Source organism: Canis lupus, chromosome 25 (genome assembly GCF_048164855.1).
Source record: "Canis lupus baileyi chromosome 25, mCanLup2.hap1, whole genome shotgun sequence".
In the NCBI taxonomy this organism is placed as follows: domain Eukaryota; kingdom Metazoa; phylum Chordata; class Mammalia; order Carnivora; family Canidae; genus Canis; species Canis lupus.
The window spans coordinates 7899594-7911874 of record NC_132862.1 but is presented as its reverse complement, the minus strand read 5'-3'; the positions used below and the strand labels follow the sequence as shown (position 1 = coordinate 7911874).

Here is a 12281-nt window from a genome sequence, read left to right as displayed (position 1 = left end):
GCTTTGTCAATCTGTGACACAAAATGGCAAGGTTCCTCTAGCAGCTAATTGTGACTTTATATCAAGAGAGAAATCCTTAAAAGGTAGACTGAGAATAGATAACAAACCTTACTTATAACTGAGGTTTAACCATTGACAAATGTAGCAGTGACCAAGGCCGCAGGGCAGGCAAGTGGTCATGACCTTAGGTCCAATTGATTTTTCCAAAATCTGGAATAGATATTCATAATATCTCAATTTTTACTCTTGAAGGGAATGTTTCGCACACAAAAAATCTTGTATAAGGAGATATTTTCTTTTCTGCATGCTCTATTATTGTCAGCAACATTTTAGGTAGACAAGTCTAGAATTAAAGTGCAAAACATGACACAAGGTTACCATTTTGTTATCAAGACATTGGTTCCAATACTTTCTGAAAATATCATTAAATTGAAAATTTCTCAGGAGAAAAATTAAAAGGAAATTTGGTGGTGAGGGTGTTTGAGGTACACTAAAGGAAGATAAAAATTAAAGGTTGAAAGGTCTAACAACCTGTAGTAGCTTAGATCTACGAACTGAAATATTCTTGGAAAAAGTCACAAATTTTTTTTTTTTTTTAAGATTTACTTATTTACTTATGATAGAGAGAGAAAGGCAGAGACACAGGCAGAGGGAGAAGCAGGCTCCATGCCGGGAGCCCTACGTGGGACTTGATCCTGGGACTCCAGGATCACGCCCTGGGCCAAAGGCAGGCACCAAACCACTGAGCCACCCAGGGATCCCCAAAAGTCACAAAATTAAAGCTATTATCAAGTTCACCCATTACATTTGTAGTGGATTTTTGAGCATTCCAAAAGTGACTTTATCACAAGCTACAGGGAAATATATATTTCTATCATTTTATTTCTACATTATTACTATTGTTCTTATTATTATAGTTTTGTAGTAAATATTCTAGTGAACTAATATTATATGTTGATGGAAGTCCTTCCATTATTCCATTCTTTTTAAAATCTAGTTATTTATTCTTGTTTATTTTCCAGATGAAATTGTTATTACTTTTATGAAATTCCAAAAAAATCTTTAATAGGAAATTGAGAATATCATTAAACATACACATTTTAATGATTTTAATCTGAAAGAGTTGATGACTCCACCACATAATATCTTCCCATCAAATTAAATTGGATTTGCTTACAATTATTTTTAATTTATTTAATGTTCCTTGGTAAAGTCTTAAAGTCTGCTTCAAAAAAAATAACTATCCTCTTTTGTTGAGCTCATTGCTGTGTAAGGTCTTGTTTCTATCACAAAAACTATCTTTTGCCTTATGTTTTCTGAGTTTTGTTGGCATAAACAAAAGCACTTTATGCCTTTAATAAGTGATCACCTTTATAAGTTCCTATTATAGTTTTCTAGTTAATCCTCTGAGATTTTGTAGGCAGGCAATCTGCTGGTAATCAAAATTTGATTTCTTCTTTAATAATAGTTCATAATCCCTTATCTGCAATTTACTTTAAAAATGGCAAGTTTGTAAGTTTGGAACTAAAATCTGACTGGCAGGGATGTGAGGCAGCTTGTAGTCTCTATGTTTACATCTTGTGTTAATATTCACACATTTTAATATAGAAATATTGTTGATTATAGACGTCGGCATCTGCTTCTGTTATTACATGATAGGTAGTAAATTAACTTTTCTAAAAATATGAAAACTTCTAAATAGTGGAACACATCTAACCCAGAGATATATTTATATCTCTTTTTCTTTTATTTATTGAGTTGGCCGGTATTTTCAGTGTTGAGTAAGGGATAACTTGTATTTTTTTTGGTTTTTGACCTTAATGAAAGTGTAATGATCTGGTATCTAGAAATGAGTATGATAATGACTAAAATCAAGGTAAGCTTTATCATAATGGAAAAAAATATCTTTCTTAAGTTAGTTTGCTAAGAGATGGACTTTTTCCTTAAAACGTATATATTGTAATTATTGAAATGATTTTATTAAGAAGAATATGCCTTTGCTAGTCTGCTGGTCCAAAGAAGATTAGAGATACAGGAGCAGAGCTCCTCTAGCTGAGGCTAGCCTAGTCAGCCAACCTCGAGACATCCCACTGACACCTGAACAAAGCTTATTACTGCGTGCTGCTGACACTTTGTAATGTTCCATTATTCAGCATTATTGTAGCAATGGTTGGCTGATGCAAACATATTGGCTAATTATATTGATTGAATTTCTGGGATGAAACTATCTTACATTCTTGAAATAAACCTGAAATTCCTGAAATAATAAATGTTTATTATTATTTTAACATAGGTCTGGATTCTATCTGCTTAATTGTTCATTTAGAACTTTTGTGCCTGCATTCATTTGTTGTATTGGTCTGTTTTACCTTTCTCAGATTAGGATATTAGGTTATCATAAAATGTGTCGGGATATCCCCCTATTCCCAACCCCAATAAGCAATAGTATATTCCAAATGCTGATCCATAGAGAAGTTCTCGTAAGTACCTGGCATGAGAAAAATAAGGAAAATGTAATGGATTTAAAAACCTAGCTTGATTTCATTTAAAGGATAGTCCTTAATCCAAAGATTACGTATTTCTTATGTTCTCTTCTTAAAAAAGTTTTTTAAATTGCAGTGTAATTGAATACAATATTATATTATCAATGCCAGAATTTTTATTCTCTTAATAAATGCTTGCAATAGTGGTAATAAAAAAGAATGTTTCTCCTAGGAAAAACAGAAAGCTGGTAACTCCATGTTGGTTTCTCCAACTTTTCCTTTAGCTTTCATGGTTTGTGAAATCCAAAAGTTTGAAAACCATTATCTAGAACAATTTTCACAGCATGTGGTAACAATGAATTTATTTGTGTTTGGGAATTGGATTATTCTGAAGCTGAGTAAAACAGTGTTTGAGGACATGGGCTTTGAGCTATAGGACTTCCAGCAGTTACTTATCCAAGCATCATTTCCTCACTTGTTGAACTGGCCCAATAAGTGGGTATCTTATAGGTCTCTGGTGTGATAAATAAATTAGAAGGTGCTTAGTGTAATGCTGTGAGTATAGTAAGTATGCAAACTATTTACATTACTAATATTTTGACATTTTTCTCTTCATTAAGTATATGCTGTCCTTAAAGGGTTCTATGTTACTGATTACATTAAAATTTTTAATTGAAATATACACATTAAGAAGTACATAAATCAAAGTGTATCACTTGATGAATTAAAGCAAATTGAACACACCCATGGAAGCACCTAGATCAAGACATAGAATATTACCAGCAACTCAAGAACCCCCCATAGAGATACACACAGCAATGAAAGTTAACCATTCTCTCCAAATGTATGTAACCAGTGTTCTGATTATCAACCACGGATTATTTGCCTGTTTTTGAGGGGTTTGTATATGGACGCTTATAATATACTTTTTTTTTTTTTTCTGTCTGGAGTCCTTGGCCTAAAATTGTATTTTTGAGATTTAAATGTGTTGCTGCATGCAGCTATAGCCTTTTCAGGTTTATCGCTACATAGTATTCAACTGTATGCAGAGAACATGGTTTATTTGTTTATGCTGATGTTGATGGACATTTAGTTTGTTTCCAATTTCATGATCAGTACCATCAAGTTATTATTATTTTAGCAGTCTTCTTGAGAACCAACTCTTATATTTATTAATATACAGTTCAGTTAGTCTGTGGGCTTTAGGTTAACTAAAATCTGCTCTTATCTTTATTTTTTTTAAAAAAGATTTTATTTATGTATATCAGAAAGACAGGCAGAGACACAGGCAGAGGGAGAAGCAAGCTCCATGCTGGGAACCTGATGTGGGACTCGATCCCGGGACTCCAGGATCACTCCCTGGGCCGAAACGCAGGTGCCAAACCATGAGCAACCCAAGGATCCCCTGCTCTTATCTTCAATAATTTATTCCTCCTCTTCCCTGCAATTCTTTCCACAGAACTTGAGTTGAATACCCTGTTCACTGACTTTCATTTGGTAAGTATGTGTTTGCTTGTCTCAAGTGGACCCTTTAAGAGATGAAGTCTAATTCTGCTAGGAAGAAAGCTTGGGTATGTTTTTCTGAACACAATTATATTGCTTTTAAATATTAGTTTATGGTGTTGTGAGTTTTCATCTTTTTCTTTCTTTACACTTCTTTTAGTGGGGGGTTAGGAGAGGCTCCACAACTGGTGTAGCCAAATCCTGTGTGAAGCTAGAGGTCTGCTAGTTGCACATCTGTTTCACCTCTCCGTCCATCCTCTTGTCCATCCATCCTCCTGTCCTTCCATCCATCCTTCCATCCATCTTCCCATCCCTGCATCCATTCAACGTTATTATGTGTGAGAAACACCAGAAGGTGCTAAAAATTTAGGTGAACAGGGTAGATTAGGACAAGAGATAGTCACTGAAGGAATTAAACAGGAACTGACAAGACCAAATTGCATTTCAGAAAGGTGGTTCTGACTGTCATGTGGAGAATGAGTTTCAGTGAAGTGATTTAGAGTTTAGGAGCCAGTTCTTCAGAGGAATAGGTGATCTTTAGGTGCTTACTGCTCAGGAGGGGCTGCCAAGAGATGCCAGTGGTGCCCAGAAAGGAACAATTTTTTTTATTATATAAAGGCTTTGCCATGTACCAGACATGGATTTTTGGCATGAGATAAATAGATGAGGTCTCCATTTTTAAAAAATCTCTTATTCTAGCTTCTAATAGGAATCATCAAAAATTAATCTTTCTAACTAGGGGCAAGTAATAGTTATAAAATCTTGAAATTTTCAGAGTTGCTTTAAGCTGAATATACGCATTAAACTGCTTATTGCTTTTTCCCTGGGACATTTTAAGTATGAATGTAGCATGCATAGCTCTTTTCCAGAATCCTGATTGTATTTTATAGGGAACACTTTAAAGTCCTTGAGCCACCTCGCTCATCTAAAGCAGTGTATAAACTAGATAATATAAGATCAGTCAAAAACATATGTGACTATTAAGTAATAGAGCTAATTCCACCAAGCCACCTGGGTAGGTTAATCTCAGTTTAATTCTATATCATATAACTTAATATTTTAAAAAAAGTTTTAGAAATGAAGATGCTGTGTATACGACAACTAGTCAAAGCCAGAGTACTTGGCAGTGATCTGAGAGGGATTAGAGAGGCATACTTTTGAATAGATATCCTGCTGGATAGGCTGGCTAAAGGAGCAACTCAGTGTGTAGGCTTCTGTATCTGCACTGCTAGGCCTCATGCTCACACCCCAGCTAATTTGAAGGAAGGAGGCTGGCTGTGTGCAGCACAAGGTCAAGAAGATGCCAAAAGTACCATAAAAGAGGTTTTGCTTTGATTCAGCATAGCTCTATGTTAGTCCTTATTCATAGGTCTGGAGTGGCAGTTGTAGGCCATGGACAACTACAAAGGGCTTGTTTGAAAATAAGTTATAAAAATGGAGTCCTGGATCTCCTTTTCTTTATATAATGTTTTCAGGGAATTACCTGAAATGCCCCGAGAAGGTGACAATTTGTAAACCCAACCAACCTGTTTATGGTTTGATGTTGAGGTTTTCTCTGCTTTCTAATGAATTCGGTAGAGATATTATCTTGTGTTTTCCACTTGATTTAGAAGTGATTTAGAGTGGGGGTCACTGGCTGGAAAGGTGCGTAGAAAGTGACCTTGAGGGTGGCAGAGGTAGGATGGGGGATGAAGGCAGAATGGGGAAGTGGGAAGCAGAGGATATGAAGGGAAAAAGGGACATGGCATGCTTAGTTAGATACATCTACAAAGCTGTTTGAGTTCCTTAGGTGAAGTCGGCTAAAACAAGTGAATGGATCATGACATGATATCTTGTTGAGCTAGTACCGTAGCTGAGAAAAGTAAGTGAATTAATAGTGTACTCATATAATCAGAGTTAAAAATTTTTATCTTTCTCTTGGATGTGTAGTTTTAATAAGAATTGTACGTCGGAGATGAATTATTCAATGTTTTTCCAGGTTTATGAAGAAATTATGAAATCAAGATAGCAAGTGTTAGCAAATTATAGTTGAAAGCAAGAGGAGAATATTGGAATTCTCAAAATAATTATCGTACCTCAGCAAGGGGATTTTTTTTTAATCCATCTTTCAGGCCACTATTGGTCTAAAAGTACCAATCACTTCCAGTAGAGGGGAGTAGAGGGTCAACTCATTTGAAAATCCAATTGAAAAACAAAAAAACCTCCAGTGTCTTAGGGCAAACTTTCAGAACAGCCCTCCTTTGTATAGTTACCGTATCTAATTCTTGCTTAATTTCTTGACTGATGCTGCCAGTAGACTTATTGTATAATCTGCTATAATGCTTTAACCCACTGAAACATGGCCATCAAGGATCATTCTAGAACAGTAAAGAGTAGTAAACGTAAGGATGGTGCATCCAGCTTCATGTACACAACTCTGTGAACACTGCTTCAGTCAGCCTTCTTGAGCTTTTCATTATTTCAACACAGTCTACATTCATCTAAGTCATTATGTGCCCCAATTCAAAAACCACATTTAACTCACAACGTAGATATCTGTATAACTATGAGTGACTTCAAAGCCACATAAATAATAGTGTTTTATCCATTGCAAGTTTCTACCATGGAATATTGCCAACAGCAGATATTAATTTATTTACCTAAAAAATATGCTCTGCCAAAAATGAGGCAGAAAATGATATCGTCGTAGAATAATACCTAGCCTGTCAGAAAAACTGTCCTATTTATAATACTTACTTCTCTGATGTTTGTGATAGCTTTGACTTCTTAATGCATTTCTAACACAGAACGATGTTGGTGAAGTGTAATTTTGAATGTAATAGTCAATAGGAAATCAGCTATTTGAAATAACTCGTGTATGCCCGTCTATATGGTGTCTTGACTCACTGAGGAAAGGATCATAGCTTTGGTATAAATCATGTCCACTCCTGAATTCTGTTGTGCCCGGGCGTGCCTGCCAAACTATGGGATGGCTTACTGAACTAAGTCTGTTGCTATGGGGGTTGAGGAGCCTCCTGGAAAGGTCAGGGAAAGAAGAGTGATCCAGTAAGGAATGGTGTGTAACTCTGAATAAGGACTGACTTTTTGGTTGAAGAAAATAAACTACATGCAGATCCAAATGAGTGGGCTTTTACACAGAAAGCACAAACTTAGAAAGTACAAGGCAAACTCCAGCAAAAGACTCCCAAGTGACTCAGCAAGAGCGATAGTAGCAGCCCAGTCCCGATGCTCCCAGCTATCCAGGAAAATGGCCTTCAGGTTCTCTAATCAGGGGCTAGTTCCTACTCAACTTGAATAGCCAGGCATTCACAGGCTGGGCCACCCTGCCACAGATAACCTGCCAGCCCTTGAAATAAAAAATAAAAATAAAAATAAAAGTCATTTTGGTATTGCAAGCAAAACACTCAAATTGAAATTGCTAATTTAAAATCAGGTTGCCCCATCCAGCTATATCTTTAAGGATTGCTGACTCAACTACTTTGTGGGGCCACCCACTGGGGTGGAGGCCAGCGTTGCCGGTGGTGAAGGAATTCACCCAAAGCAGAACAAAGGAAATAGAAATTTATTGAAAACACTGCAGGGGAGCAGCAGGCAGGGCAGCAAAGGAGAGACTGTCTACCAGACGCGGTGGTGGGGGGCTGTAGATGAGGGGGGATGTGAGGAGGTATGGGAACGTATAGAATTTTCCTTCCTTGCTACCTGTGCCCAGGTGTAAGCCGCCCATTGGTCAGCTAGGGCTTTATTGCTATTTTGAGGTGGGTCCCCTGATGAGGCTGATGGTCACCGTGGTGGGCCTCTTTACCTTACTCAGGTTTCCATGGCTCAAGCCTATTGCCTAAATATGGCCTCTACATAATTTAGGTGACAGTTTGGTGACACCGAAAAAAAAAAAAAAACTTTGTTAAGAAGTTCCAATGAGACTTTTTTTTCCCCCCAGGGACTCCATCCAGTCCAAAGAGAAAGGCAATTTTCATAACATCTCTGAGTGCATTCTTGGGATCGTCTTTAAGTCCAGAGGAAGGATACCCAGATACTATTGTGGGAGTGTGGAGCAGAGGAAGATTGAAGGAGCTGTTTCTCTAAATTCGGAGACTTTAGTGCACTGTCAGCTTGGCCTGTGTAGTTTTTTTGACAGAATGTGACCCCAAAGGAGACAGAGATGATCGGCCTCCTTTCCAAGAGAACACTTTGAAACATAGGTATCCCCTCTATGGGAGGAGGGGGAGCACCCAGTGAGCCACCAGTTGGCTGAAAGATGCCTTGGGGGTAGAACAAAGAGAGGCAGTAGCAGTCAGGGAGGCTGGATTTGTTACTGAGTGTAGGTGAGCCACCTGCTGGAAATGCCCAGAAATACTGGTAGGGTAGTAGGGACTTCGTTGAGAGACTGGGAGTCCTATCCTACCTTAGCACTTGAGGCTACGCCTTCACCCCAGCCATACTTTTCCTATAAACTGGGAAGATAGGTTTCAGCTGGGTGTTACACGAATATAATTACGGTGTTTAGCCTCAATGAAGGTGAATTAAAAATAGGAGCTCTTCAGCTTCCTCTTGACATCTTTGGCAAAAACCATTTGGATCATACTCATTTGAATTTAGAGGTTGCAATACAGAAGTGTTTCCTCGGGGGATGTTTATTGACTGCCTGTTATATTTTCAGCCCTTGCTGGGTGCCATAGAAGATGCAAGAGAAATATGACCATCCCTGTGTATGGCCAAGTCGGGGAGATAATACAGGCACAGATAACTTAGAAACAAAATAATAGTGGGAATTCGATATTTGGTTGATACTCATAACTAGTACTTGCAATTAGTCCAAACTGGCAGACTTGAGGTGAATAATTCCCCTAGGCTAACTTGAAATGAAAAAAACCAAGGGCAGATATGCAGCTCTCATTCAATCCTTCTTCTATTTTCTCTGCATGGACTTTATGCTTAACTGTCACTTTGCTTAATCACCATACAAGTGAAGACGTGCTGGGGTTACAATATTTATGGCGAATATTGACTCAACTTCACAGGTACGTGGCCGCTTCTTAGACGTTTCCTTATGCTTGTGCCAACTACTTAATTTCACTGTGTTCAAATCCTGATTGGATAAATTAAATTTCTTGACAATTGCCTTTATAATATATTTCATCCTATCTACATAGCCACTGATTGTAAAATGCATCATTATTTTACGTACTTCTAGGGAAAAAAGACCGTCAATTAAACTGTGCCACTATGCTTTCTTATTACTTCGCATTTTAAATTCACATTTATTTAAAGAGCTCTTTAAGCATTATTTATATAGAGAATTTAATCATACATCTCTCTTGTGCTTATATAAAAAAGGAACATATAAGCCAAATAAATTGCCTGAGATATTCTGAAAACTTCACATTCAGAGTCCAACTCTTCTGAATCACTTTTCAACTCAGAATTGTTGACATTTTTCACGTAATGTCTCCTTTGCACATCAAAAGTACTGGGGATGTATCATCAGTTCTTTTAAAATGTTTTATTGAAGAAGCGATGCCTATTACATAAATGTACAGCTGAATGGATTATCTCGGAGCAAACATCCATTAAACCACTAGTCAGTCAAAAAAGAGAACATCGTCAAGCACCCAAGAAGCACCAGGTGCTTCCTCCCAGGCACTGTCCCAGCTCCACCACTACTAATTTCATTAGTTTATCACGATTGATTCGTTTTTCCTATTGGTGGTATTTATATAAATGGAAACATTCAGTATGTGTTCCTCCATTTCTTTTTTTTGTTTAAAGATTTTATTTATTTATTCATGAGAGACCCAGGGAGAGAGGCAGAGACACAGGCAGAGGGAGAAGCAGGCTCCCGATGTGGGACTTGATCCTGAGATCCCAGGATCACGACCTGAGCCAAAGACAGAAGCTCAACCACTGAGTCACCCAGGGGTCCCTATTCCTCCGTTTCTAACTTTCTTTGTCCAATATTATGCTATGGTTTACATCCTTGTATTATGTAACAGGGTTTGTTCACTTTTATTCCTAAGATTCATTGTATGACTACACCTCATTTTATTTGTTTTGTTTATGCATTCTCCAGTTGATGGACAACTGAATCATTTCCATTTTATTTCATTGCAGATAATGCTGCAATGAACAGTCTTGTACACATCTTTTGGTGCACATGCTCACGTATATTGTGGCATAGATCTAGGAGTGGAAATGCTGTATATTTTAACATATAGTGCCAACAGCTTATGAAATGAATGTATCAGTTTACATGCCCACCAGCAGTTTGTAAGAATTCAGTGTGTCTTAATAGTCCTTTACAGGCTCCAGAATTTTCTTCCTAGGCTGTTGATACTCATTCTTCAAGTTTTGATACTGGCACTTTCTTGATTTTGCCAGGAAGTATCCAACAATTAGAATTCCTTCTTTCTGTGTATTTCACCAGCTAACAATGCACTGTGGAAATAATCTAGCTGTTATTATTGTTTGACTCTTGGGATTTCAATAGACCTGTGTATTCTCATTAAAAGACCATAAAATCATAAAATATGAGCATACTTGTCTAAATAGTTAATCATGGACCAGTTACAAACACACACACACACACACACACACACACACATGCACACACATACTCACTGGAGATGATGTAAAAAGAATATCTTTAAAGCATCAAAAAGAATTAAAAGTGGTGCAATATTGGGCCTTTAGTCATAGGAAGTAAAATCCAAATAGAGGAAAAGCTCTGATGTTTTCTTTTACTTCTCTGAATTTGTTCATAATCCCCTTTAGATATAATTTTTGTACAGCTAGTGTTTTACCAAATGAATCGAGATCCTAGGTCATTTCATTTTTATTTTAGCTGAAATGATAGCATAATGTGGAGAAACCTCTCTAGCATAGCAGCTCTTCCTGAAGCAGTGTGTTCGTGTACAGGTGCTGAAGAATGGGGGCTGTGGGAGCGCCAGAGGGGGAAGGGATTGAAATGACTGAAGTGGTGTGTCTAGGGCTCTGTTTCTCTAAGGTCACCCTTCTGCATAATGAAAAACAATTTGAATAAAGACGGCTCAACAGATGGCAACAGTGCTTATCAAAATGTCTTTATTTGGCACTGATGGAATGAATTTGCTTTTGCCAACTGATTACCAGTGGCCAATGTTTTTATTTCAAACATACTGTATTTGCAGGCACGCTCTCCCCCTCTTCCCTTTCTCATAATTTTTTTTAAAGATTTTTATTTATTTATTTATTCATGAGAGACAGAGAGAGGCAGAGAGAGAAGCACTCCATGAAGTGCTTTTGGCCCTATGGGGTAGATTGTTGGGAAAGGTTCACAGGATATCTGGGATGTTGGAGGAGGAAGATGGCTAAAACTGCAGGATGAGCCATTCACAGGTGGAAAAATCGCCAGCATCCAGAGCAGCCATCTAGAGAGGACGTTGATAAGAAAAATGGGCATCAGAGGTTCCAAGTTATCTATGGTTAAAGGTATCTGAGGGAGAAGTGGGGATGCCTAGGGGGTTTAGAAAGATCCTCCCTAAAGGGGCGCAATACTTTTCCTTGCAAATTAGAAGTAGAATGGAGAAAGCAATTTGTTTACAAAATGGGTCTACTTCCCCTTTTAATCACTCTTTTAATTGCTCTTTTAATTACTTGATTTCCTGAAGTGGTCAGTCTATATGAGCAGAAAGAGAATGTCTTTCGTTAGTCATGAGGATGTAAGGTGGTATACTGTTGCATGGGCTCCCCAAAGGGTAAGGACCATATTGGAAGTTTCTTTTTGTTCCTTGTGTTTTCTACAAATCCTGGCTCACAAGAGGTATTCAACAGACAGGTTCAAAATGTGCTATTTTCTTTTTAAAAAGATTTTATGTATTTATTTAAGCCAGAGAGAGACAGAGAGCACATGCATGCTTGTGAGCAAGCAGAGTGGGCGTGGGGAGAGGAGAGAGTGCTCCACTCAGGGCTCCAAGCTGGGCTCATCCCAGGACCCTGGGATCATGACCTGAGCCCAAGGCATATGCTTGACTCATTGAACCACCCAGGAGCTCCAGAATATGTTGTTTTCCATTGACATTTACAGGCCAGACAAGAAGTATGGTACAGAGGCCCTCTTGCTTGAGATGGTTGGTTAGCTAATTGAAAATTTTTATTAAAGCAAGGAATTGTAACATTTGATGTATATATTCCTTGAATCTTTAATTTAGAACAGACTCGTGATTGATCTTTTAATGCGGTGCCAGGGCCTTTTCCTAGGTATAGGCCCATCGGTCTCTTTGTCACCCTGTGTTGATACCATGTTATAAAGCTGCTATCACA

General features: G+C 37.8%; 1 long non-coding RNA gene across 2 annotated transcripts in view; it reads left to right on the top strand.

Annotated features, from left to right (window-relative positions):
* The first annotated feature begins 7358 nt into the window (after nt 1–7358).
* The window catches only part of LOC140616813 (uncharacterized), a 42145-nt gene continuing 37222 nt past the window's right edge, over nt 7359–12281 (top strand). For both annotated transcript variants that reach the window (XR_012017148.1, XR_012017147.1), the window contains exon 1: nt 7359–9004. This is a non-coding gene — a long non-coding RNA (uncharacterized lncRNA). The remainder of the gene's footprint in view (nt 9005–12281) is intronic.